Source organism: Myodes glareolus, chromosome 16 (genome assembly GCF_982192425.1).
Source record: "Myodes glareolus chromosome 16, mMyoGla1.1, whole genome shotgun sequence".
Taxonomy (NCBI): Eukaryota; Metazoa; Chordata; class Mammalia; order Rodentia; family Cricetidae; genus Myodes; species Myodes glareolus.
The window spans coordinates 6736924-6764922 of NC_142041.1; the positions used below are offsets into that span (position 1 = coordinate 6736924).

A 27999-nucleotide genomic window follows, 5' to 3' on the forward strand; every position below is an offset into this window, starting at 1 on the left:
GAACTGAGAATTAATGGCTGTGGAAAGTCCAGTCACAGATAGGACATCTATATCAGACCTTCTAAGGACCAGAAGACATCCTGAGTGAACATAAGATCCAGGAGAAGAGAGGAGAAAGATGTGTGGAATGAAGACTTCGGGCATGGTGAGTGTTGTACCCTTAGACCCAGAGTCCTTGTAATGACATGCACCAGACCTGTACAGTACTAGAACTATCAACGCCTAATCACAGAAGGGCAGGGGCTCACAGGGCACTGCCCCTACCTGAGGACACAATTAACAGTTGACAGTAGAGGGAGAGACATTGTTCTCAGTGACGCAGCCACTGGTAAGGTGTCCGTGCTGCCGTGGACAAACTCTCACTCATGCTTCTGTAAGCCACCGTAATGAAACCTCTTGAGACACACACAGGACACGAATGTAGAAAAGGGCAGTAGCTGGGAAGAGAAAAGAGATTAGTGGGAATGGAGGATGGGGAGAATATGAACATTATGAATGAACATTTATGCAACTACCATAATGAAGCCTATTATTATGTGCATAAAAACATTCTAAAAAGAATTCCAAGGTTTTGGACGTTGTATAATGGATTGAATGGAAAGGATGAAGGACAAAGAAAAGAGTCTAGCATGATGCAGGATCCTACTAAGTGTGGCTCAGAAGGGAACGTACAAGGACGAACAGGATTGCAGGCAGAGAAAATAGTGAATCTGAGGACATGTGAGATTTAAGGGTTTTGTTGTTGTTGTTTTTGTTGCTAATACTTACTTAACTTATGTCATGTGTGTGAGTCTGTTGTATGAGTTCTAATATCAGGATAAATGCTGAAAGATCAGAGAGACAAAGAAGCAAGCCACAGCCAACTCTTTTTTTTTAATTTTATGATTTATTTATCTTTTATTTTATGTGCATTGGTGTGAAGGTGTCAGGTCCCCTGGAACTGGATTTTCAGACAATTGTGAGCTGCCATGTGGGTGCTGGAAATTGAACCCAGGTCCTCGGGGAAGAGCAGTCAGTGCTCTTAACCGATGAGCCATTTCTCCAGCCCCCACATAGCCAACTCTTACCTTGCTAACTCCTCTGCTGAAAAAGGGGCTGAGCTCCTGTCTCCTCCTACCTTATAATCTTCTCTCCACTCAGCCATATCACTTCCTGTCTGTCTGTACAGACCTCCAGACTTCTATGGTTAACTAGTGGCTAGCTACAGTCTCTGATCTTCAGCAAAGTACAAACAAAATATCACCACATTCCCCCTTTTTGTGTATAAAATAAAAAAGGAAGGTTTAACTAACATAAGAAAAACTATATACAATAAGTACAATAATATATATAATATATATATATATATATATATATAGGCAATAGATACATCAACAATGTTGAATCCATTAGCAATTGACAGATTCAGAGACGATACTCCATATCTATTCTATCTTGAGTCCAAAAGGTTGCACTTAATTTACTTTCTCTTCTAACTTGCATTACCAAAACTGTGTGTTAATGTCTCTCAACCTTATATGTTTTACACCTCTTTAGTGAATTTCTTTTCTGAATATGGTAATAAGGAAAACTATAACGATAAAGTCTTCGTCTCCATCAGAGACCCAAGAAGGAAATAATATTACCTGAGTATGTAGGAAGTGTGAGCAAGCAACTTTCAAAAAAATGTAAGAAATGACAGAAACAGCTGACTGCCTGGACAGTCACCCAAGGTTCCTCTGCAATGTTGGGGCATCCATCTTCAGCCTATAGATCTAGCATATCTGACAGACTTTTCTGTGAAGCAGGATATTCTGAAGGACTCTCCCTCCTCGTCTTGACAATGTTTGGCAATCACTTTCTTTTGTTTCCTGCTTGTCTAATTAGGACAGCAAACTGTTGTAGTAGTAGGAGCGACAGGCTGCTTCCTGCCACCCCGCTAGCTTAACCACACAGAAATTGTATTAATTAAATCACTGCCTGGCCCATTATCTCTAGCCTCTTATTAGCTAACTCTCACATCTTGATTCAACCCATTTCTAGTAATCTGTAGAGCACCACAAGGTCGTCGCTTACTGAAAAAGATTCAGCACGTCTGACCTTGTAGCTCCATAGTGGCTCTCTCCACCTGCCTTCTTTCTCCCAGCATTCAGTTCTGCCTTTCCCACCTATCTAAGTTCTGCCCTCTCAAAAGGCCAAGGCAGTTTCTTTATTCAACCAATGACAGCAACACAAATACAGAAGAACCTCCTATGTACTGCCAGCAGCCAAGGCAAGAGCACTTTCTTGTCCAGTAGGCTTATTTTTGCCACAGAGAAAGTAAACTCCATGTGGAATTTCTTCAGTGCCCATTATCTTCTCCAAAGTAGATAGGTGCTGCCAGGATCAGACATGTCTCATTGTCATAAACAAAGAAAAGAACCTATGTTATTAAGGTATCTTAAGTGCCATATTCTGTAGATCTCGAAAGTGTTTGAAGATCATCTATCTAAAATGTATCTCTGTTTGACCTTGAAAACATACCTAATATGACTACAAGTTCAATTGCAATAGATGAATTATTACTAACCTGCATTTCCTTATTATTCTAAATAGTTGGTAATAATAACTTTCAAGGGCAAAAAATTTGTATTACATCGTTAATTGAGCTGTATAGGTATAATACTTAGAACAACATTAGAAATGTATTTACAGAATGTTTTAATAAAAATATCCTCAAATTTGTATCAATATAAAAAAAATCCAAGCCAATGTAAAATATTTAAAACTAATGGTTGTTTTTTCAGTTTAAAAGCAGATTCCATAATCTACATTTTTATTCTATTTCTATATAACCCCTTTTTCTTTTCAGAGTAGATTTAATAATCAACGCTTATATTCTATTTTATCTATATCCCCCCTTTTTTTCTTTTATAAACAAGAACCCTGGATCTAATTTCCTTTGTTCAACTTTTTTCCTGACCGTTACCAATAACAACTTGTAACCAATCTCTCTAAACAATGACAAATATACATAACCCAATGAAAGACCAAAAACTACCCATCCTACCTTTTAGGAATGTGGGTGTCATGTTCTTAAAATCACTTCTTGATGTCTGGGGCAGCATTAGGGTCTTTAAATGCTCTTGGAAGGAGTTTCCTCCATGATTACAGGAAACAATATAACCAAATTTGGTATGGACCCTCAACGGAGTTTCCTGATGACAAGGGGCTACCTTACATGTCCCTTGTTGACCTGCATTCATTAGTCCAATGCCTACCTTTGCCACACATTCTGCAAAATCCAGAAGGGAAGGACATTCTATTTGAATTATGCATAGGAAAACACTGCTTCTAAGAACAATTTATTTACAATCCCTTTTTTAAAAAGGTGACCTTGCTCGCCACAACTGAAACACTTGACATTTCAATTTTTCTTCAAACCCCTGGAAATCACCTCTTCTCCCCAAGCATCATCATGGTCATGTGGTTCAATATTGGTTGTATCTTGAATCTGTTCCTCCTAGGGTGCTGATCTTGCCTTTTGTGGCCTAATTACCCTTTCGCATTAGCATTTCCAAAAGTCAGAGATTCAATTACTATTTGTCCAGCTTCTGAATTTGGTATCCTTCTATTCACCGCTGAAGTCAAACTTTGTAAGAAATCTGTGATGGTTTTCTTTCGGCCCTGAATAACTTTAGTAAATGGCTCACTTTTCTTTCCTACTTCTTCAGTTCTGTCCCAAGCATTCAAAGCTGCTGCATGGCACAAACCCAGGGCATGGTCATCCCATAGATTACTTTTGTACCTCAGCATAATCTCCCTCTCTAAGAAGTTGATCTTGGGAGACTTCCATACCTCTGGCCCTACTCTGTTGTTCAATGGTCTTAGCCTTACCTTTCTACCAGGTCCTCCACTGTAATTGAGGACCAGGCTCCAAAACCGCTGTAACCAAGTCTCTCCAGTCTTTGAGGATAATTCTATTACAAGTTGACCCTGAGTTTAACATTTGCTTCACAAAAGGTGAGTGCTTACCTTATGAGACTGTCACTTCCTTGAATCTCTTTAAATCTAACATTTCCACAAGATTCCATTTAACTCTTGCACAACCTTGGGGATATCTATTATTTGGCAGTTGTTCATGTAAGGTGACTGGTTAAATTAAAGTTGGTTGTTTGAAAACCTTAGGCTGTTCATTTCTAACCTTATAATGCAACGCTGAAATTGGTTCTCCATTAAATTCCTCTGTCTGACCAAAAATAAACAAACAAAAAAATTTAGCCAGGAGGTGGTGACTCACACCTTTAATCCTAGCACTTAGAAGGCAGAGGCAGGCAGCTCTCTGTGAGTTTGAGGGCAGCTAGATCTACAGAGTGAGTTCCAGGACAGCCAGGGCTGTTACACAGATAAACCCTGTCTCAAAAAAACAAAAGTAAATAAATAAATAAAATAAAAATTAAAAAAAAAATTCCTCTGTCTGGATCTGAGTATCTCTATTGTCTGTTTCAATGTTTTTCTAAGGTCTGTATCTTGGCACTCATATCAGCCAACTTTTTTAGAGATAAAACAAGAATTACCAAGATGATAGTTAATATTATGTCAATCCCAGCTAAGTTGATTGTCCCTTCATGTAACTGACGTAATTGTTATAATTTTAGATCATGCATTAGATAGTACAGAGACCCAACTCTCTCCATGTGTACCGTCCATACTACTATGTGGACTACGGTCCTGTGGTGCCTGTACTACATGTACTACGGTACTGTGCCTGGTAGTGTAGTGTAGTGTAGTGTAGTGTATGGCTGGCACTACAGGACCTTTTGCAAGTTGGGCAAGGGGCTGGAGATTGTAACACACACATACACACAGAGACAGAGACACGGGTCATTCTTGAATTCCCCAAGAATGCCCCTTTATTGTGTACCAGGGCAGCTTATATAGGGATCCTTAACTGATAGCCACTCCCCAGCCAAACCCACCAGAAACCACGCCCCCAGGGTCTCCTGCTCAAAGCAGCTGCAAGAATAACAAGCTGTCTACAGGAAATTCAGTGTCTGGGGATCCACAACCCCCAACACCCATTATAATTGTGTTTCACAATTTTTAACATGGGAAAAAACCTTTTTTTAAAAAAAAACTAGTTCTCCCTCTTTAAGAATTCCCAATTGTCGAGGAGTGAGAATATGAGCAAAAAGGTCCAGACCATGATGGGTACACCCACTGAAACAGTTTACTCGAGCTAATGGTAGCTCACCAACTCTGGCCGGACAGGGAAGGAACAGGCATATGTCCAAATTAGCCCCTCTGAATGTGGGTGACAGTTGTATGGCTGGCACAGACTGCGGGGCTACTGGCAGTGGCACCAGGATTTATCCCTACTGCTTGTACTGCTTTTTGGCAATCTATTCTCTTTGGATGGATGCCTTGCTCAGCCTAGATATAGTAGGGAGGGCCTTGGACCTTCTCCAAAGCAATGTGCCTCATGCTCTCTGAGGAGTGGATGGGGGGCAGTGGCATGTAGAGGTAAGTGTAGGAAATGGGAGGAGGGGAGGAACTGGGAACTGGGATTGGTATGTGTCAAGTTGGGAGCGTAGGCCCCAGCCCCTGGCATCTATCCCAGCCCCCAGGCCTGGTCTGGACTCCAAATCCCAGCAGGTCAGGTCCTCTCCCTGGTGGGGTCAGGATCTCTCCCCAGGGTATTTAAGTGATCTCCCAAAAGAGGAACACATGGTCCCTTTTTCTTGGGGGGGGGCACGTTTATGCGGCTTCCCGGTTCCCCCCTCAGGACCACCCGAGAATACAGAACTTCCATTAAACCTGGATATTTCTTAATTTGGCTTGTTTTGATTTGGCTTGATTGGGAATTTTTGCGTCAGCAGGGAGCTGGCGTTAGGAAATATTCCTAACAGTATGTAAAATGAAAAAAGATTGTTTTCTTTTTTTAAATAAGTAAATTAACTAATTTTAAAAAATCCCAGTGGTCGGCCAGACAATGGTGGTGCACACCTTTAATCCCAGTACTTGGTAGGCTGAGGCAGGTGGGCACCAATTGTTGCATGAGTTCTATTTGGTATTAATAATAAAAACCTGGAGCCAGATATCAGGGCAAATGCTGAAAGATCAGAGAGAGAAAGGAGCTAGCTACAGCTTTTACCTTGCTAACTACTCAGACGGGGCTGAGTTCCTGTCTTTTTCCACTTCCTGCCTGTCAGTACGGACCTCCAGACCTCTATGGTTAACTAGTGGCTTGCTTTACCCTCTGATCTTCAGGCAAGCTTGATTTGTAGAGTACCAACAAGATATCTTCACATAAGTGTTACCTGAATGCATGTGCTCCGTGTGGCTGTCTGGTGCTGGCCAATGTCAGAAGCGTGTGTCGGATCTCCTGGGACTGTTGTGGCCCCCATGTGGGTGCTGAATCGAACCTAGGTCCCTTGACAGGACAGTACAAGCCATCTGTCTGTGTGTTCGTGAGTCATGGTTTTCCTGTGGAGGTCTCAAGACAACTTGTGGAGGTCAGTTTTCTCCTTCACTGTGTGGGGCCCAGGAATCAAACTCAGACTGTCAGACTTGGTCGGCACCACAGAACCCAGGACAAAAAGAAAAAAAGAAAAAAAAATTTACTCTTGTTTTTAATATGTATATGTTCATTAGAGATGCTATGTGCCTGCAGAGGCCAGAAGAGGGATTTTCATGAGCTGGAGGTACAGGAAGCTATGAACTGCCCAAACTGGTTCTGGGAACCAGACAGAGGTCTCTTGGAAATTAGCAAGCCCTCTTAACCACTGAACTATCTCTCCATCTTCAGGACTAAAGTCGGGACTGAAAAGCTGGGTGAACGGTGCCTACTCCTATATCCTAGCACTCAGAAGGCTGAGGCAGGAGGACGGAGACTTAGAGTTCAGCTTGGACGACACAGAAAGACACCATCATAAGAGAATAAACAAATCAATAAGTCAGGATTGAGGCGCAGGCTCTGAGCTAGGATAGCCTAGCACTGGAACAAGAGGTCCGCCATGAAGACCAGACTTTGGAACTCATTAACAAGGGAAGCTCAGCTGGCACTATGACAGAGGGTAAGAAAGGGGGCAGAGTGAGATGGGCATTTGATGGAAGAGAAACCTAATGAGAAAGGCTTGCCAAAAGGCAGGAGAAAGATGGGGAAGGGATAATGGATTCCCTTAAAGCGCAAGAGAAGGAAGAGATACCGTAGTCTGTGGAATGCTGTGGACAAAGGGCCAACGGAGCAGCTTCGTGCTTGCGCCTGCTTGTGTTTACCACTTCTGCCCGGCTGTGCGGGCAGCTTGTTCGGTCCTCAAACCGGGAGGCATGTTAGATTGTAGGGAGGACTGGGGAAATACAACTTCTGAAGGTCTGAGGATGCAGTCTAGTAGTAGACCACTGACTTAGGGAATGCACTGTCCTAGGTTGATCTCCAGTACTGCAAAAACAAAAGGAGGGAAGGTACAATCGTGTGCAGAGGTCAGAGGATTGCTTCTGACTCCCATCAGCTGAGATTAAAGGTTTGTGTTGTGTAACAAATTTCTTTGAGATTGAAACATTCCATCCTCAGGGAAGTGCCTTAAACAGGAAGGGAAATAATTCAAAATCGATTCAGGAAGTCCCTAAAACTGACTGGGATTCACTAGGCTCCTCCCTGCCAAAATAACCAATAAGAAGGTGAGGGTCCCGGGAAACTTGCCTATCAGAACAGAAACGCCAAGAATCTCAGGCCAGATCAAACTGCCTGGAAAAATCAGAAACCAGCTGAACTGCCTGAAGAGGTTTAGAGCAACCAAGGCCCCTGGAAAGGACACTGTCCAACCTAGTGAGCTGCTGGCAGGTGTGCAGTGTGCTCAGGTCCCATTTGTGAGCACACATGCTCGGGTGGGCTTTGGTGATGTAGTCGTCTGTGGGTCGTTTCTGTACCTATAAGTAACTCCTTACCCAAACTCCTGTAAGTAGCCCCAGTAAATCTCCTGGTTCACCAAGCTGGACTTTGCTGGTATCTGCACTTTGTTCTGTTGTGGGCTCCTTGTCTGGGGTGAGCAGCCACGGACTGCATCTCTCCAGGAAGGGTTTCGCCACACAACGATATGTGCCACTAGAGACAGCTTATTTTTTCCTGTGTGTGTGCACTTTAACCCTTTGTTTCTCTAATGTGGATTGGAAACTCTGAAATCTGGAGTGGGACTTCATTCTTGCTTATGTTCTCAATGGGCCAGGCATTTTGTAGGTCGAGCTGGGTTTAGAAAAATTCATTCGCAGAGAAGTGATTCTTGGGATAAATGGCAAGTTCCTCTCTAGCCAGCTCTGTGGCCTGCACGGGCTGATGAGAACTGTACACTGTGCTACCGATAGTTGTGCACTGACTTCTGTTCTCGTTAACTGTGCACTCCCCAGTCTCATAGAAACCTATTTTCTCAGCAGCCCCTGCTGGCTTCCTTGCGTTGCTCCTTAATGGGTGCCTGGTTATGAAATCGATAGTACATGCAGTGTGATTTATTAAAACGTTTAAAAGATCAAACTTAGCAGTTCTCTGCTGCATTGCTGTTTGCACAGAGACAGCTGTTCTCTAAGAAGTCAACTTCCTGTCTGGGAAGGAACCATAGTAAAAGCAACCAGTGAGCTGCCTTAGCAAGGGCTCTAAGCAGGCTTTACTGTTTATTAGCTGTCTGGACTGGAAGAAACCACTCCACACTCTGTATGATGAAGACATTACCTGTCTCTCCATTTCTTAAGAGATTTGACTATCAAATGGAACACTGCACATGAGATATTCCTGTGTGTCTGATGCTGGGGACTGGACCTGTTTGTCAAGGAGTCTACCAGTAAGCTCTATCCCTAGGACTCCCACGTCCGTGAATAGTCCTATTCAAATGCAAAGGGTGTTCTTAAGAAATTCTCAGAGAAGCCTCCAAAACACTGGTGCTAAATGAATATAAATGCCTCACCTAATGTGGGACATTATGACATCTGTCAAGAAGATGGCTTATTTATTTATGGACACATCCAGCACCAGGTACAACCCCTGAGAAGAAAGGAAGTAGTGAATTAACAAAGGAAGAAATCTGGATAAGTAGATGTGAACAGTAAGCAAGTATTACTTACTGCTCATTTATTAATTCATCCTCTGTCTCTGAAGGGGGAGCACACCATGGGACGTGTGTGCAATCAGTAGGAAGCTGTGGTAGATCTTTTTGTTGTTTCTCGTGTGGTTAGTGATTTGGTTTGGTCTTTCAAGATAGAGTTTATCTGTAGCCTTGGCTGTCCTGGAACTTGCTCCGTAGACCAGGCTGACCTCGAACTTAAAGATCCCTCTGCCTCTGCCTCCCAAGTGCTGGAATTAAAGGTGTGTGTCACCCCTGCCCAGCTAGTTCTCTCCTTCTAACAGGTGGGGTGCAGAGATGGAACTCAGGTTTTCAGGTGTGGTGGTCAGTGCTTTTACCTGTCGAGCCTCATCACTGGCTCAAACAGGAGAATTCTTACTTCAGAACTGTTAGAAAATGGGGTGGAGTGAATAGCCCACACCACTGTCTGTATGTCAGAAACACAGATGGGTAAGTCTGTGCCTTTCTACCTTATCAGAACTTACCGAATGACAATAACTTGACAGTCTACTCAGTGTGTTGGCTGCAGTTTGTCATGTAGCCTCTATCTCCCTTGACTGGTAGCCACTGGCAATCAGTTTCCTTTATTCCCATCTTAATTACTAATATTACCTTTGAGGTCACGTGTTCGCTCCTCACAGTGTACCTAGGCAGGTGAGAGAATGTCAGGCAAAGGGTTAAACTTTAGAAAGATCAGGGAGATTGTCCTAAAGTTGGAACTGGGAGCCATGAGGAAGAATTCGCGGCTGACCAGACAAGAGCTGTTCAGTGCTGAGCTGTCAGGAGTGGGCCTGGACGGCAGACCTGAGAGTCAGCTAGGAGAACCCGGCTCAGAGGGGAGACTGAGCTGGAGTGCGGGACAGAGGTGGAGCTGTGAGGTTTCCCTAGGTGAGGATATTGACAAGCGGCTGGGTGAGTAGTCAGTACGCCTGCTGCACTGCAGTCGGGCTGCTCCCAGGTAAGGGGCTCTGTTCTGTGTGATTGACATGCTTGTGTGACTCAATGTATTTGCTGACGTCACCCTTCACTGGCAGAAATGATCACTGTGTGCCTGCTGGTGTACAGGAGGTTGCTCACTTGCGAAAGCAAGGTGTACAGTCACCCTTTCTTGGCACTTAAAATGGAATAACTCAGGCTGCAGCTGCTGCTTCATACAATGGAGTCATTCCAGGGAGGCACGACCTGAAAGCAGCTATGCCGTATCACACACGTGGGATCCAGAGGAGCCCTGCCTGTTCTCATGTAGTAGCCACTGTAGACTTTGTGTGGTTGTGTGCACGTGTACAGGCAGGTGACTGAACATATGCTGGCATATGCTAGGTTCTTGCCTTACTGTTTAGCCACGCCCCTGGGCCCCACCCCCAGCTTTTAAATCAGGGTATCCAGAGTGGGTGGAGATGGCTGTGGGCTGCCAAAGGTAGAGCTGTAGGGCTGGCAAGATGGCCTCTTGGATAAAGGCATTTGCTGCCAAGCCTGATTACCTGAGTTCATGGGGGGAGGGGAGAACCAGCTCCTGAACATTGTCCTCTGAGCCCCACACACATGCAGTGGTGGCACACATGCACACATACAAAATACATATCATTTTCAAAGGTCTTCATTCTTACAGCTTTTGACTAAGGAGGCAGGAAAATGGATGAAGGCAGGAGCAGTGTTTTGTCTGAACGTAATTTCTCCTAAACTCCACTGATCAATATCAGTGAATGAGTGGACACACTCAGCAGGCAATCCCACGCTCCTGTTTTCTCTTCTGCCACTAAGAGGATGGAAGGCCGGGCTGAACATTGTGTCTCTCCAAGTGTCTGCTGGGTTGTGGCCTCTGTAAGAAACAGTTATCCTTCCCAATTACCTGTCAGATTTTAACTCAAAGATTACAACAATGAATTAATTACAGGTTATCATGTTTTGTTTTTGCCCGAAATCATCACACAGAAACTGTATTAATTAAATCACTGCTTGGCCCATTAGCTCTAGCTTTTTATTGGCTGATTTATACATATTAATTTAACCCATTTCTATTAATCTGTGTATCGTCACGTGGCTGTGGCTTACTGCCTAAAGTTCCTGAATCTGTCTCCAGCAGGGCTACATGACTTCTCCCTGATTCTGCCTCCTTTCTCCCAGCATTCAGTTTAGTTTTCCCCACCTAGCTTTGTTCCCTGCACAGGCCCAAGACAGTTTCTTTATTAACCAATGGTATTCACAGCATCCAGAGGGGAATCCCACATCAGTAGGGGAAGCTTGAACTCAAGACTTCTCATGTGCAAACAGGCACTCTATTGCAGAACCACACTCAGGACTTCATCAAGTTTATTGTGCGTCCGGATGGGCACAGCGCCTAGAGATTAAGGGAGTACATGCCTCACTAGGACAGAATACGAGCAAATAGCTTTGACGCTGTGCGAGAGGCTCTGGTTTTCCGATCAGCTTTATCGACACATTGGTTACACACCGTAAATGTGTGCTGTTCAGTGGTCTTTAGCATATTACAGAGTCTAAAATTCAACTTTATTATAAAATTTCAGAATATTCCATCACCCCCAAAAGAAAGCTGAGATCCATGACCAGACATTTCCTGCTCTTTGCTCTTTTATTCTAAGCCCACAGTAACATTATCATTATTATTTTCCAGACAGGGTTTCTCTGTGTAGCCATGGGTGTCCTGGAACCTCTGTAGACAAAAAGTAAATAAGCTGTTTATTTTTTGTAAGCTATATAAGCCAGGCGGTAGTGGCACATACCTTTAAGCCCAGCACTCGGGAGATAGAGGTAGGCAAATCTCTGTGAATAGAAGGTCAGCCTGGTCTACAGAGTGAGTTCCAGGACAGCCAGGGCAACACAGATAAACCTGAAAACCAAAAACAAAACAAAACAAAAAAATTCTAGTTCTTGGCATTTCATACACACGATGTCATTCAAATACAGTTTCTCTGCTTGGCATATTTCATATTTTCAAAGTTGATCCAGGTGACAGCATGTACAATAATCACTGCCTTACAAAATTATTTCCTTTCCCCAGAACTGAGGAATCAAACCTAGGGCCTCTGAACATACACACAGACTAGATAGGTACTCCGCCACCAAACTGCATTCCCAGTCTCTGTCATTGCTTTCCTATATAGCTAAATAATACTCCACTGTAGAGAGAGGTGATACAATGTAACAAGTCCTTAGCTGGAGAGGATCTGGGCATTTGTGTGTGTGGATGCTATGTGTTTTCATACTTCCTTCCTTCCTCCTTCCCTTTACCTTCTCTTCTCCCTTCCCTCTTACTGTGTAGCACTGGCTAGCCTAGAACTCTCTACATGAACTAGGCTGAGCTCAAACTTGTGGTGTTGACCTCTTCGGCTTTGTGGGATTATAAGTACATGTTGACCGAGCCGTTTGTTTTTGTGTTTTTTAAGTTTGTGCCTGGAAGTACAATTGCCAGGTCACATGGTGATTCTGTGTGTAACCCTTTGAAAATCTGTCAGAGTGTTTACCAGCATGACTATAGCATGGAACAGTTCTTCCAACAACGTATAAGGGTTCAATACCTTCAAGCCTGTCTCTTTAATCTTGGCCAGCCCAATGGGCTGAAGAAGTACTTCATTTTTACTCGACTTTCCATAATGACAAATAACATTAAGTCTTTTCATGTGCTTATTGTCTAGATGTACATATACACATATCAACACAAACATATTTGTGGCAGGCTTTAATTGTGTTGCAGAGAAATTGGCTTCAAATTCCCTATAGGAGGGAGTGAGCAGCTTGCTGGTTCCAGGCAGCTCAGCCCCAAAATACACAGAAACTGTATTAATTAAATCACTGCTTGGACCATTAGCTCTAGCTTCTTATCGGCTAACTCTTGCATCTTAGTTTAACCCATTTCTAGTAATCTGTGTATTGCCACATGGCTGTGGCTTACCAGCTAAAGTTTCGGCATGTCTGACTCTGGTGTCTCCATTGCATCTCCCTGACCCTGCCTTCTTTCTCCCAGCATTCAGTCAAGTCCTCCCTGCCAAGATCTGCTTTTGCTTTGCCCTGCTCTGCTATAGGCTCAAAGCAGTTCTGTATTCATTATGGTAATCACAGCACACAGAGGGGACTCCCACATCAGTTCTCAAATCTCCTGTATCACCCTTTCTATTGCTGGGTTTACAAGGTGTGTGCTACCCCCTTATTCATAGATATATTTCTCCCCCAACATTCTCCACCCTTTTTTTTTCTTCCAATGCTAGAGACAAAACAAAATGTGAGTATCTCACTCACAGAAGGCAAGCTCTTCACTAAGTTCACGCTTCGGTCTCTGAGCCCATTTGTATGTATTCCTTAAGGAAATATTTACTGATGTCAGTCATATGGTGTACATCTGTAATACCATCATTCAGGGGTGTGAGGCAGGAGGCTTGAGTCTAAGGCTAGCCTGAGCTATGTAGCGAGATCTCATCTCAAAGTCAAAGGGGAAGGTGGGAGAGGGAGCAGTGAGAGTTTTATTTGTATTACAAGTCTGTGTTGCGAGGATGTGGTCTTAGCTAGTCTGAAGTGGAGGCGGGAGGATATCTTCAGCTCAGAACTTAAGGCTATCCTGGCAAGACCTCATTTCTAATAAGAGGAGATGGGGGTTTAGGAATGTTTAGCTAGAATGCACAAGGGCCCAGGTCCAGCCCCTACCACTGTAAAATAAATGAACCAATCTCATGTGTGGTTCACACTTTTAATCCCAGCACTCAGGAGTCAAAGGCAGCGGATCTCTGTGAGTGTGAGGTCAGCCTGGTTTTCATAGAAAGTTCTAGGTCAATCAGAGCTACATAGTGAGAGCCTATCTCAAACAATTAAACAAATAAATAAATCTCTGAACACTTTTTAAAAAGGAAAGCTCATCCACTCCTCCCCATTTCCTACCCATAAATTTTCCTAAGCTCTCAATAGGCAAGCAGCAGCTCCAGAACCATAGAGGGGAGGAAGGAGTGGTCCAGCATTTGGGGTGAGCACCTAAACCCCACTCACATCCCATAATCTGGAATAAACAAGATCTCTCAAGAATATGCCTTCTCTATGACAGTGCTGGGAAGTCTGCTCAGGAAACACAAGACCCCAGGTTTGATCTGTTTGTTTCTGTGTGCATTCATACACTGTTTGCCAGTTTTGTGAATTTATATAACGAATTTTAGTGAACTTTCACGCCCTATTATTTGGCCCTGAGTTTGACTGTAAGAGAACTAATTTGAGCCTGGTGTGGTGGTTCATGTCTTTAATCCCAGCACTTGGGAGGCAGAGGCAGGTGGATCTCTGTGAGTTATAGGCCAGTTTGGTCTACAGAGTGAGTTCCAGGACAGCCAAGGCTACACAAAGAAACCCTGTCTCAAAGAGAGAGGAGAGAGAGAGGAGAGAGAGAGAGAGAGAGAGAGAGAGAGAGAGAGAGAGAGAGAGAGAGAGAACTTTAAGCAAAAGCAACAATACGCACCAAGGCCAATCGTGAAAGTTAGCATGTTTTCAGGACAACCCATCCGGGTAACCATGGACACCACAGGAGGAGATCACTGGCCCGTGAGCCAGGAGACCTGAGCGGTGAGTACAGTTGTTCTTCCGATTAGCTGTGTCATCCTGGTTGGCTAAGTCACTGAGCTTCTGCTCTTGCGAAACAAGGGCGTTGGGATAAAACAGATACTTGACTCTTTATAATTGGTAAAACAACTTTGATGACACGCTTACTGTTTACTTTAACCAACACGGTTTTGTAACATCATTGTAGAACGACACTCAGTGTGTCTCAGATGTTCTTCCCAATCCACGACTGTAATTATCAATCTGAGGATATACTGCGCTGCTACTTTAGAGAGTTTAAGATGTGTGATCACTGCAGTTGTAAACAGGCTCACAGCCTGCTGCATTGGTGAGGTATCTGGGTATATGTACTCATGTGTAAGGGGTCATTTGCTGTTGCGTACACGGAGGTGCTCAAGGAAAGCATCGGGCGTTCACCTCTACCATTCCATCTCCTCTATCAAAGCAGGACCTTGCCTTAAACCTAGGGCCTGCATTTTCTTGGCATGGCTGGAAGCCAACCATCCCCAGTCCTCCTCTGTCTCTGCCTCCCTCAGAGCTGACGGTCATGCGCAAGGGGCGAATGGCTTATTCCATGGGTGCTGGGATCTGAACTCAGGTCCTCATTATTGTCCAGCAAGCATACTCTTAGCCAGATCTCTTGAGATCTCTAGCTCGGAGAACTGTGTGTATGCCCACCAAGCCTAGGGTGTTCACCCATGTCCACCTCCCGGCACAGTATGGATGTGGCCATGCAAGCTCATGACAAGCACTTTAATGACTAAGCCACCACGCCAGCCCCAGGACGGTATTTTAATTTCTGACAGCTGGCTCCCAGAGCTTCTCATTCCATACAGTGTAGCAGTGCGAAACACAGTCACTGAAATGAGAGTCCATATGTACGAATCTCAGTTCTGTCCATATCTCCCATGTTGTGTTGACATTGTACAATTAAAAATGAACCCTTACCCTTTTTTGGTCGTAAGTGCACACAACGATGTGTGTGGAAGTTGGGACGACTTAGAGAATCAGTTCTCTCCTTCACTGTGTGGGTTCTGAGGATCAGCTCAGTCTTCAGGCTGGGTGGCAAACGTCTTTACCTGACGAGCCATCTCAGTGACCCGTTTTCTGAGACAGGTCCGTGGTATACAGACATCCAGATGGCTTCTGATTGGTGAGTCTCCAGTCTCAGCTTCCCAAGTGCCAAGATCATAGGCATGTGCTAAAATGTTTGCGGTCTTGTATGTATTTTGGTGTTCATGTTTATTGACAGACAGTCATTTCCTGCATCTCAGAACACGGAAGACCCTCCCCCTTCCTCTTCTCCCCCCTTCTCTGGATTCTCCCCAAACTTGATTTTTTGAGAAAATGGAATCTAGAATTCTCTCCCTGGACATCTTATATGGTTGGCCTCTGGTTCTCAGAGCAACATTCACCCATTCGTGTGAACCAGCGCCAAGAGCTTGTGAGTCTCTGCTTGGTTATACATGTCCAGACCAAATTCCGGATGCAAATCTTTGGTGGTAACGCACTGGATCACAGCTAGTTTACTCAGTGGCTTGGGTCCAATATCCTTGATGGCACCAGGATGGCAGAGGTCTTGCAGTTTGTCTGCACACAGGCTGGGCAGCAAGCCCATCAACCCAGTGAGTCATCTTGCTGGCTCCAGATTAGACTTCTAGAATAATGCTTGCTTGTATGCTTTGGTTTTCGGGACAGGGTTTCTCTGTGTAGCCCTGACTGTCCTGTAGATCAGGCTGGCCTCAAACTCAAGAGATCTGCCTGTGTCTGCCTCCCAAGTGCCAGAATTAATGATGTGCACCAGCAATACCTGGCTTAGACCAAGGTTTAATAGTAGTAAATGCATAGTGTTCAAAAACGAAATGGGGCTGGAGAGATGGCTTGGAGGCTTAGAACACTGGCTGCTCTTCCAGAGGGCCTGAGTTCAATTCCCAGCAACCACATGGTGGCTCACAACCAACTGTAATGAAATCTGGTGCCCTCTATGGGGTGTAGACATACATGCAGGCACTAGGTACATAATAAATAAATCTTTTAAAAAATGAAGAGGTGACAAAGGGGAGGAGCTACCTCTGGGAAACAGGATTGGAGTTTAGGAAGGATGCAGGTAGGTGGCTGCAGATTTCATTATAAATCATATAGAAGGAGCTGAGCGTGATTGTAGAGACTCAGGCAGTGGGACTGCCGGGAATCTGCAGTCAGTACATAGAGTACCGGGGTACATAGGGTCCGGACAATTGGGAATACAGAGGGAGATCTTGTCTGAAATGAAAGGAGAACAAAGAGAGGTCATGAGCACTGGCTGCTCTTCCTGGGGGCCTGAGTTTGGTTTCTAGCACCAAACTTGGCTCACAACTACCCAAGTTTTAGGGGTTCTGATGCCTTTTCCAGGCTCCAAAGGCATCTGCCCCCTTGTGCATATACAGAGACACATATGCACATACATAAAATAAGATAAATATTACAAGGAGGGAGAGAGGGAAGGGGGAAAGTAGGAGAGACAGACATGATGCCGCAGGGCTGAGGACATAGCTCAGTTGGTGGAGTGCTTGCTGAGCAGGGTGACAGCCCTGGGTTTAACCCCAAACAGTGGAAATGCTAAAATTAGAACCCAAGCCTAGCCCTCAACAGGTAGAGGCAGGATGATCGAGAGTTCAAGGCCATCCTCCCCCATAAAGTGAGCTAGAAGCCAGCACAGGCTACATGAGAATCTGTTTAAAAAAAATAGTGAGGTACACACACACACACACACACACACACATACACACACACACACACACACATATGGTAAGCCAAAATGAATTTTAGGGAAATCAATTTGTTCATAATTTTCAGAAAAGATTAAGGTAATGATTGCAAACCTCTAGTATATGATTTCTTTTTTATATGAAAGTGATTTGACCAATTATTCATAAGAAGAAAACCCAAAAAACAAAAACAAAACTTCTTTATTCTTGATTAGTCTTTTTGATATTAAAACTGTCTTTTTCTGAGACAGGGTGTCACTATGTTGCCTTGAACTCAAGAGAGAACTTCCTTCAGTTATATTCCTAAATTGAATTCAAGGTAGCTAAAACTGCATTCTTATATGAAATGAAAGAATAGTAACCCATATTAATTATTTTAAAACATTTCTTAGGGCCAGGAGATGGCTCAGTGGGTAACAGTACTCACTGCACAAGCCTGGTGACCCAAATGTGATCCCCAGAACCTACATAAAAAGCCACCTACAGCCAGGTGATTGGTGGCGCACACCTCCAATCCCAGCACTCAGGATGGAGAGGCAGGCGGGTCTCTGTGAGTTCCAGACTGGCATGGTCTACAGAGCCAGTTCCAGGTGAGCCAGGGCTACACAGAGAAACCCTGCTTCCCCACCCTCCCACACAAAAAGCCATGTGCAATAGTGTGTATCTGTATCTTAGCTTCTCCCTGCACCATGAGACAGGGTTTCTCTGTATAGCCCAGGCTGTCCTGGAACTCACTCTGTAGACCAGGCTGGCCTCTAACTCAGAAACCTACCTGCCTCTGCTTCCTGAGTGCTGGGATCAAAGGTGTGCACCACCACCGCCTGGCTATCTATCCCATTTTGTACATCTGACTAGTTCTGTGTCTGACTGGTGACTCCTTTGACTCCGCCCTTCTTTATCCCATCATTCTTAGATTTGTTTTTCCACCTAATTTATCCTGTTCTGCTATTGGCCAGTCAATTGTTTGTTTGTTTGTTTGTTTGATTGATTAAACGAGTCACAGTGAGGAGACTTCACAGTGTACAAAAGGGTTTTCCACAGCAGTGTACCACCATCCCCTGGCAGTCCTGGCTTTCTTCTAGTGAGATGGGACACACAGGCTGGGAAAACTAATAGAAGCCAAATGCGGCTACAGTAAGAAAAACAAACAAACAAACAAAAGACCCGGACTCAAGCACCAAGATACAACGAAAGAACCAACTCCCCAAAAGTGTCCTCTGATCTCCACAGGTGTGCTGTGGAATATACACACCTGCGCGCGCACGCACGCACACACACACACACACACACACACAGAATCAGGAATGTTAGATTCACACACACACACAGATACAGAGACAGGAATGTTAGATCCACACACAGAGTCAGGAATGTTACACACACACACACACACACAGTCAGCCACGTTAGACTCAGGAAGAGTCCATGCACTTGGCACTTGGCCACAGCAAGTCAAGTGCAGCTCCCAAGTTCCTCCTCTGCAGACAACTCTGGCAGGCTGCGATCCCTCCCAACCTTGGCTCTAGAGTGAGGAGTCAGAGCTCTTCCCGTTTGGCTGTTTCACTTTGACTAGTGGATTGGAATTCAGATGCCACTTCCTGACTCCCGGTGCCTCACTGCTGTGGAGTCCCAGGCCCTGGTTCTGAGAGCACTTGTACGGTTTATACATCTGTTTTTGTGTCTAGCTACTTGGTCATCGCCCTCACTGAACAAGGGCCATGTTTGTCTCTCTTCACTAGTGAGTCTCCAGTGCCGAACATCCTGCTTGGGGCAACAAGCCTGTCAACAGGATAAATGAATGACTGAACACACCCGCCGAGTCCCGGGTGAGAGATACTGACTACACTGTATGAAGCAGATATAGACCCATCATAAAAATTACCTTCCTCCTCTCCAAACTGCAGCTTCTGCCAGATGTGCTCTTTCAACCTAACATTTATATCCTGCAAACACACAAAGTAAGGAGAAAACCATTTCCTGGTTCCTGGGTTATATTTTGCCAGACTAGCAACACTGGTACTTTTATCAGCCAAAGGGTTGGCTAAGCTGACTGCAAGGAAACCAGAGACTTAGAAAATAAGAGACAATACTTCCTTTCCCTGAAAAGCAATCAGTGAAGATTAACTAATATTCTATAGGTGTCATTATAACATTGTCACCCATGTATAAAAAGTGTTCGATCATAATCACCCACATCCCTTTTCCTGTCCCCTTCACTCCTGGTCTCCTTGCTCTAACTCTACCCCCTTTCTAGTTTCACCTCTGACTTTCCTTAGCACGGAAGGTTTATTACAGGGAGCATGGCTGTGGTGGTATGAAAGAAAATGGTCCCCAATGGGAGTGGCACTATTACGAGGTGTGGCTTTGTTGGGGTAGGGGTGGCCTTGTTGGAGGAAGTGTGTCACTGTGGGAGTGGCTTTGAGATCTTCCAGGCTGGAGTTATTCCTGTGTCTTAGGCCATTTCCTGTTGCCTGCAAGATGAACTCTCAACTAGCTCTCCAGCACCATCTCTGCCTGCGCACGGCCATACTCCCAGTCACCATGAAAATGAACTGAACCTCTCAAACTGTAAGTGAGGCCCCTTCAATTAAATGTTCTCCTTTATAAGAGTTGCCGTGGTCATGGTGTCTCTTCACAGCAATAGAAGGCCCAAGACAATGGCCCACACTCCTCTTTAGTTCAGGTCTTTAAAGTCCTAGCTGTCAACCTCACCTTGACTTAATAGGAAAATCGTGCTGCTGGGCTTCCTCTCCGGAACTTGTATAAGAGCCCGAGTAAGGAATAGGTGGGAAGAGGGTAGTTGTGCCAAAAGGCCAGAGTAAGGAGAGAGGGGTTTCTGGGGGCATCACTTCCCCCCAATGCCCAGTAAAACAGGCTCGTTTCTATAATCTCCAAGCGTTGGTGTCTCATGCTGGTCTGCTATCCAGATTCCTTGTGTCTTGTATCTGCCTTTTCTCTAAATTTGCCTGTGACAAGCAGGGGTTGAGACAAGGTCTGGTTTAAACACCTTGCCACTCTCTTTTGTAGGGGCTTCATTATGAAGCCCAGGCTTGCCCCAAATGTCCTGAACTCAGAAGGCTACTGGGTTTGCTGTCTTTAAGACAGAGGCTGAGAGTCAGGGACATTGTGGTTACCTTGAGCCATCCTGACCCTCTCTCAGGGAGTCTTCTCAGTGTAACCTTCCTGGCTCTTAGGTTTATTCTCTTTAAGTAAACATTTACACATCCCTGTTTCCTTAAAGACCATGGAGTACATGTCATCATTGGTACCTGACTGTCACAATGAGAAACCAAGTCCCTTTGAGACTAAAGAACAAGCCCAAACCACAAGATAGCAAGAGGCTATATTTTTCTACAGACAGTCTATGGTAATGGGTACAATCAAGGTTCAGGCCAGTAATGTGTTTAAATGTGGAATACACAGGATAATAGAAAATTGTCATTTATTTCATCATCCTGACTGTCATTTTTCCTTCCCTCCCCATTGCAGAAATTTGGTCTGATCAGGGAGCAGAAGATGAGGTGTCTCACAACCCCATCTGCAGTGAATACCCAGGAAAATCAGTGACTTCTGATGGCCTCGAACACAGATTTCCACTTGGTATTTTAAAACCTGAGATGCTAGTTACACGCTACGGCATTTCTCCCATTCAGGGTTACAGTGCTACTGTCCTTAGTGCAGTCACAGACGGGTTCAACCAGGAGCCTGAGTACTGTGAACGCTTCCACGCTTGCCATCTCGGAGTATACGCAGGGGCCTGCTGGGCTGCGGCTCCCGCCGGGCTGGCATGGGCAGAGCGAGTGCAGGTGGATTGAGCCGGTTGCAGAAATCATGACAGCTCTTGATCAACAACTGCAGAGTGTGAACACAGATGAATGTCTCAAATACATGCTTGAGTGTTTTCAACATCTCAACCTCATTTCCTATCTGGGACGTAATTTTTTCTTTTTTTAAGTTTTTGAGACACGGTTTCTCTGTGTAATAGTCCTAGTTGTCCTGGAACTAGCTCTTGTGGACCGTGTTGGCCTTGAACTCACAGAGATCTTCCACCGCCACGCAGGAGAGATTCTTATTCAGGATCTTCATGTTTTCAGTGGGGATGTTGTGAAGTTCCTTTTGCTTCTGACAGGAGGGCATCAGTGGACATTGCCAGAGAGCCACACTGTTCATAATGGGGTTTTCAGGGGTGAAATACTCAAGTGTTGGGATTGGTTTTTATCTTTACTCTTTTGCCTCTGGGCTTTTTCCTTTCTTTACTTCTGCATATCTGACTTTCACTTTTACCCCGTGGCTGGCTGGGTGGCCCCTGATGCCCTCCTCTTGCTTGGTTCTCCTTCTATTTATTCTCTCTGCCTGCCAGCCCCGCCTATCCTCTCTCCTGCCTTGCTATTGGCCGTTCAGCTCTTTATGAGACCATCAGGTGTTTTAGATGGACACAGTAACACAGGTCACGGAGCCAAACAAAAGCAACATCGACAAAAGTAACACACCTTTAAAAAATACTCTCAACACACAAGTTCTTAATTCAACCAATCTTTCATTCCTGCATGGTTGAACACTTCAGTCCTAGTCAGGCAGAGGCGGCACGTGCCTTTAATCCCAGCACTCTGGGAGGCAGAGGCGGGCAGAGCTCTGTGAGTTAGAGATCATCCTGGTCTACAGAGAAAGTTCCAGGACAGCCAGGACTACATAATAGTTGCCAAGGTTACACAAAGAAATCCATCTCAAGAAGAAGAAAAAAAGAAAATGTCAATCTCTAGTTGTTATTTCCATTGTTCCTTGACACGCAGTCTTCTGGCCCCGCTGGTACATCTCCCATGGGCTTGGGATGCTCGCTGTGAATGCTGGCTTCTGGTGAACGCTTTTGGTGGCATAGTAGCTCGTCGGCTCTGACGTGTCTTCCTCCCAAGCACTCACTCCTCCAGTTCCTGAAAGTGGGCTAGCAAGAGAGCTCTTCAAGAGAGGCAGACTTTCCCCATCTGACACCTAAGCTTTTATAGTAACAACCAGGAGTGTGCAAGTGAGAACGATGCAGACTTGAGTGAAATTGGAATCATTAAAGTAGTCGCTCTCTGACCTCCACGTGTATCACCCCCCCCCCCCCCCGAAAGTGATGAGAGCTTCCAGGTCAGCAAAGTCACGGCCATTCTAGACTGTATGAGATCTTTTCTTAAAACAAATGAAACCCCCTAAAATAGCAAGAAATTCAATTACCAGCAACACAGGCACATGCACGTTCGCGCATGCCCGAGGACTAGACGAGGCTAAGAAGGTAATTAAAGAACAGGAAATGAAGAGGTTGCAGCTGTTCAGTGTAGGAAGGGTCACTTAACGGCAACTTTAAAGTGTAGGAAGAGATTGTGATAAGGAACAGGGAGGGATGGAGACTCAGCCCAGTATGGGCACTTCCTGTTCTTGCAGTGGAGCTGAGTTTGGTGTCCACATCCGGAGGTTCAGAACCGCCTGTAACTCCGGGTCCTGTCCTTCACACTCAACACGAGCATACTCATGCTTCTCCCTCAATTAAAAAAAAAAAGAAAGAAAGAAACTAAAACCAAAGAAAACCTTTTTTTCTTTACCTTTATTCTATTTACTAAAGAAAAGCAACAAACATACATGAATTCTACGGTAATGAAGTATTACATCATAGAAGACAGGGGTGGCACAGAACATTGTTAAATCCTTGCATGGCAGTATCTGAGGCGGGGCGAGGCGGGGCGCGGCGGGGTGGGGGAGCACGGTGGGCAGGGAGGCTAACACAGAGCATGGCAAGTCTGAAGCAATCTCAGCCTCACAGAAGTAGCCGAGAATAGTACAGTGGATTCTCTCCCCTACCACTAAGGCTGCCATGCTCTTACCCAGCATCCGGGAGAAAGTAAGACCTAGGATTGGCCCCTAGTGGATTGACCGCCAGCATTGGGGCAGGGGAGAAAAGTCCCTCATTGGATCATCATGGTAACATCTATAAGGTTTGTCTGAATCCTTGGGGAGCAACTTCCAGACATTTTTCTTTATCGCTAGAATGTTCATTCATTCATGCATTTTTAAATCCAGGATGTGCTCCTGCCTACGTGGTGCTGCCCAGTGATGAGTAACCCAGTGTTACTTAAGTCTGTCTGCCCTTTATGTTTCTGTTTCCTTTAGTTTCGAATCTATTTTTCTTTTCTTTTTTTTTTTAACAATTTTTATTTTTTTGTTTTTGTTTTTTTTCGAGACAGGGTTTCTCTGTAGCCTGGAACTAGCTCTTGTAGACCAGGCTGGCCTCGAACTCACAGAGATCCGTCCTCCTCTGCCTCCCGAGTGCTGGGATTAAAGGTGTGCGCCACCACCACCTGGCCGAATCTATTTTTCATAGACAGAATCTCTGTCATGTAGCTAGAACTCCTTTGTCTTGATCTTCCTCCTCCTCCCCAATGCCAGGATTATAGGCACGTCCTGCTGTGCCCAGGTCCCTAAAGGCCTTTACCTTTTTTTTTTTTTTTAGAACATTTGAAATTTAAATATTCTGTAGACTAGCCTTTAATCCCAGCACTTGGGAGGCAGGCAAAGGTAGATGATCTCTGAGTTTGAGGCCATCTGGTTTGTAAATCGGGTTTTTGAATAGCCAGGGCTACACAGAGAAATCTTGGTTGGAGGCGGGGATATGTATGTATGGGATGGGATGGTGGACTGTTTTTGTAGACTGTCAGCTGAGTCTCATATTTACAGTGATGAATTAACATCTAGATCATAAAACAAAGCTGCAAATTTTGGTGTGTGTTATTACAGTTAAGTTAGGTCTCAAACCTGGGGCAAATGGCTGAGGTGTCTATTAACATATCAAAACTGATTAATCAGTAATCAGTCACCCGTGACCCCTGGTAAATGGTTGAATTAATAATAATAAAAAAAAGAGCTGGGAGGTGGTGGCGCACGCCTTTAATCCCAACACTCAGAAGGCAGAGGCAGGCGAATCTCTGAGTTGGAGGCCAGCCTGGTTTACACAGTGCATTCCAAGACAGCCAGGGCTATACAAAAAAAGCCTGTCTCAAAAAAAAAAAATACAAAACAACAAAACAAAAATGTTTAGGGCTGGAGAGATGCCTTAGCTGTTAAGAGCACTTGACTACTCTTCCAGTGGGCCCTGGTTCAAGTCCCAGCACCCACACGGAGTTCACAATTGTCTGTAATTCCAGTTCCAGGAGATCTGGTACCATCACACATACCTGAAGGCAATACCAAAGTATATAAAATAAGTCTTTTTTTTTTAAAGGGGGGATATGTAAGTTTTGAGGGTCTAAGAAACGTGCTCTAAGGTATATAAATACAAGAGGCAAAGGTCTGAGGATATGAAACCTTAAGTAAGTTGTGAGGGTCTAAAAACTTGTTTTAAGATGCATAAATACAAGTCATAAAGATCTATGAAAGTGATTTAAGGTATATAGAAATGAGTGTCAGGCAGATCTCCGAGTTCCAGGACAGCCAAGGGTACACAGAGAAACCCTTTCTCAAAAAACAAAACAAAAAAACCTAAGACTCCAGAGTTTTAACATTAATCAACGGAGTGCTGATAAAATATTAATCCCTGGTAAAGAACTGCTACCTACTACAGCCACAAGCTCAAAATTGTAAATCTCCTAAGTATGAACTTTAAAATGCTCTGTGCTCTAAACTTTAAAAATTCATGCCAGGTGGTGGTGGCTAAAGCCCTTAACCCCTCAACTCCAGAGACAGGTGGATCTCAGTGAGTTCGAGGCCAGCCTGATCTCCAAAGCGAGTTCCAGGAAAGCCAAGGCTATTGCAGAAAATATTACACAGGGAAAAACAAAAACAAATTCATGGAAGCTTCAGAGAGTCATCGGTCTCTCACAGGTCAAACAAACTCCAGATAAATACCCCTGTGAATCAACAGGCCGTTTTCCCAACGGCCTGAGGGTGGGGGTCTCTCCCCCTTTTCCTGGTTCTTGAGATTTCCCTCCCCTAACCAGGGCCATGGGCGGGAAAGTTTCAAGTGTACACCCAAGATAGAAATTTCCCCTAATCTCCTTAACTTTACCTTCTCTCTCTCCCTAGTCTCTATCCCGGCAGGTTTCAAGTCAACAGCAACAACGTGCCGGCCCCAGGTGTTCCTTCGGAATCTGCATCCTAGACAGACCCCCAAAGCGGCTCTAGTTCTAGGTGATCCAGCCAGTCAGCTCCAGGCGGACCTGCAGAACCTGGGCAGAAACAGTAGGGGAACAGTCTGCACTCCTTTCTTTCCAGCCTCGGTCGGAATTCCAGCTTTCCAGGGTCCCTGACAACGCCCGGATTTCAGCCACAACTACACAAAGGCTGGGAAGTTGCGTCTCAAATCCCAGCTGAATGGCTGAGGAGCATATTAACATATCCAAGACGCGCGCAGGTCCTCCAGCATCCCACGTCCCCTACCCAGGGACTGGCGGTACTGCCCTTTCCCCAGAAGCTCATCCCTGGTATAACCCAGTCATTTTGGCTACGTTCACCCCTTTTTGGTCCCCTTTGGCATCTTGGTCGCTGCTCCAAGTTCCCCCTCTCTCCACTCTCCTCAGAGTCAGGCTCACTCTGGACCTCTCCAGATGCCTCCCGCTATGCTCGACATCTCCCTCATAGCTGCACAGAACAAAACAAAACCCTTGTCCTTTCTCCACACCTAGGAGCAATCATGTCTTCCTTTTCATTCAAATTAATAAAATATTTGTTGAGTGCAGCGTACATGTCAGGCTGTTAGAAGGCCTGAGAATTTATTCAAGAACAAAACCTCTGTTAAGGTAAATCCAGTTGGACAAATTAACCTAAGTTATTTTAATGTTAGAAACGGAGAATCCAGCTTTCGTAAGTGGGGAATGGAAGGTCTCTGCAAAGAGGGGCAGCTATGAGATTCGTGCCTCTAGTTTTCCTACTGCGGCTTCTCCTAGTAAAAGCGCTGACTTTTAAGTCTTCAGTTCGTCGAAACTCGTTCTACAAACGACGAATCCAAACTCCACATTAGTGTCGGAGCCGCTTCAGGTGCGGTTGTAATCACTTTCTCTGCACCGCGCTCACCTGACGTCGGGCCTCCCAGCCTGGTGTGCTGAGCAGTCGGTCCTGCCGAGGCCCGCACCCCCGCCAGGTGTTGCCTCTCTTGACAGAGCTGAGCAACAGAGAAATTTAGTCTAGAGAGCCCCGGGGCGACGCAGCTCGGGGGAACCGGCTACTCCAGGTAGCCTCGCCCACTGCAATGCAATCTGGGTGGTTTTTCCAGATTCCCCCGCCCAGACCCAGCCCCCGCGACTCCAAGGGAGGAGGTTGGCTCAGGGACTCCGTGGCTAGGGCGGGGCTGCGAGGCGTCCTTGAAACCCCGGAGTGGCAGCCGAGGACCCAGGTGGTACCAGCGCCCTCTCGGGGGCGGAGAGCGAACCAGGCCTCCACCCGCTCTCCCGGACGCCGCTGCCACCTGCTCCGCCTGCCACCCGCCGCACCCCATCTTACCGGGAAGCGCGCATCGCCGGCCTCCGACTCCCTTCCCTTACTCCCCAGAGTCTAGGCTTCCACTAACAAACATCCCCAGGAGAATACCGACAGGTTCCAGGGGTTGCAAGGGTGTGGCGGCCGCATTTCACACCAAGAATACAAGGGGCCACCCTGCTAGTAATATTTCAGACGGAATCCGGTTCCCAAGAATAGATCGGTTTGAAAGAGAAAACTCGAGGGAACTATACCTCTAGCGCTTTTCTAAAATGTCAACATGACCTACCTTGCCCCTTGGTGACTCGTGGCCGGGGCTGGGGGTGGAGTTGGCGGCGGCGCTAGAGTCTGTGGGCACACGTTGGGCTGGAGACCTTGGTCAAGTCACACTCCCAAAACAAATTCAAGAGGCAGGGGTGAAGGGCGTGGAGACAGTGCAGAAAATTTAGTAAAAAGCTTGTTTGACCGGATTCAGGGAGGTCTTTTTGAGGCAGGCAAGCAGGCAGAGATGCATTTTATTTTGTATCCAGGGCAAATCACAGTTAAAAGTGCGTCGATCCTGGAGAGCGTTTCGGCCTCAAACTAGCAGCCGACATAACAAAGTGTATGATAAAGAAGGGGCTGCAGGGTCCTTCCTCCCGGGGTCCCCTAGCTGTGAGCACTGTGGTTGCGCCCCGGGACCTGCCTAGTTAGCCGGGCGTCGGGTTCTGCGGCTGGGGGGTTGGGGGTGGCTCGTCGCCCCGAGGTGGAGAGAGCGAGCGCCAGCTCCCGCGCCGGGTCGACGGGCAGGGCCCGCAAGACTTGTCCCTCCCGCTGTTTGCACTTCGAGGTGTGCTGGGCTCAGGAGCGGCTGTCCCCGAGTTCCGCAATTGCCCGCACCACCTACCCGGGCGGCCGTAGGCCGGTCCCTCCCAGGCGCCGCGCCCAGGGCCTCACCTCTGGCCTCCTTTGGCCTCCCGGCGCCTTGGCCTCCCGTGCGACCCTTCAGTTCCTAACCCCACCGCCAAGGCTTCCCTCGCCTCTCCGTCCCCTCCCCGCCGTTGTGGGCCCTAGGCCCCCTACTCCTCTCCCGGTCTGGCCTTGGCTACCCCGAGGGTGACAACCCGCTCTTCCCCCGCCCCCTCCCTTCCTCCAGCCCCGGCCTCACCATTCATCCAGCCTTTGTCTCCCGCCCCCTCCTCGCCCTCCTCCCC

General features: G+C 45.9%; 2 long non-coding RNA genes across 3 annotated transcripts; one reads left to right on the plus strand and one right to left on the minus strand.

The window, feature by feature from the left end:
• LOC125391378 (uncharacterized) lies at window positions 1-26074 on the plus strand. Of its 2 annotated transcripts, XR_014997237.2 has the most exons (5): window positions 1-145; window positions 19105-19323; window positions 19822-19933; window positions 20855-20965; window positions 25418-26074. It is a non-coding gene; the product is annotated as an uncharacterized LOC125391378 (long non-coding RNA). The 2 variants fall into 2 exon arrangements; XR_007229099.3 differs by lacking the exons at window positions 1-145; window positions 19105-19323 and having other exon boundaries at window positions 19801-19933.
• LOC146891379 (uncharacterized) lies at window positions 20690-27896 on the minus strand. The gene is made up of 2 exons (XR_015735077.1): window positions 27096-27896; window positions 20690-21217 (listed from the first exon to the last, which is right to left on the minus strand). It is a non-coding gene; the product is annotated as an uncharacterized LOC146891379 (long non-coding RNA).
• Between the last annotated feature and the right edge of the window lie 103 nt (window positions 27897-27999).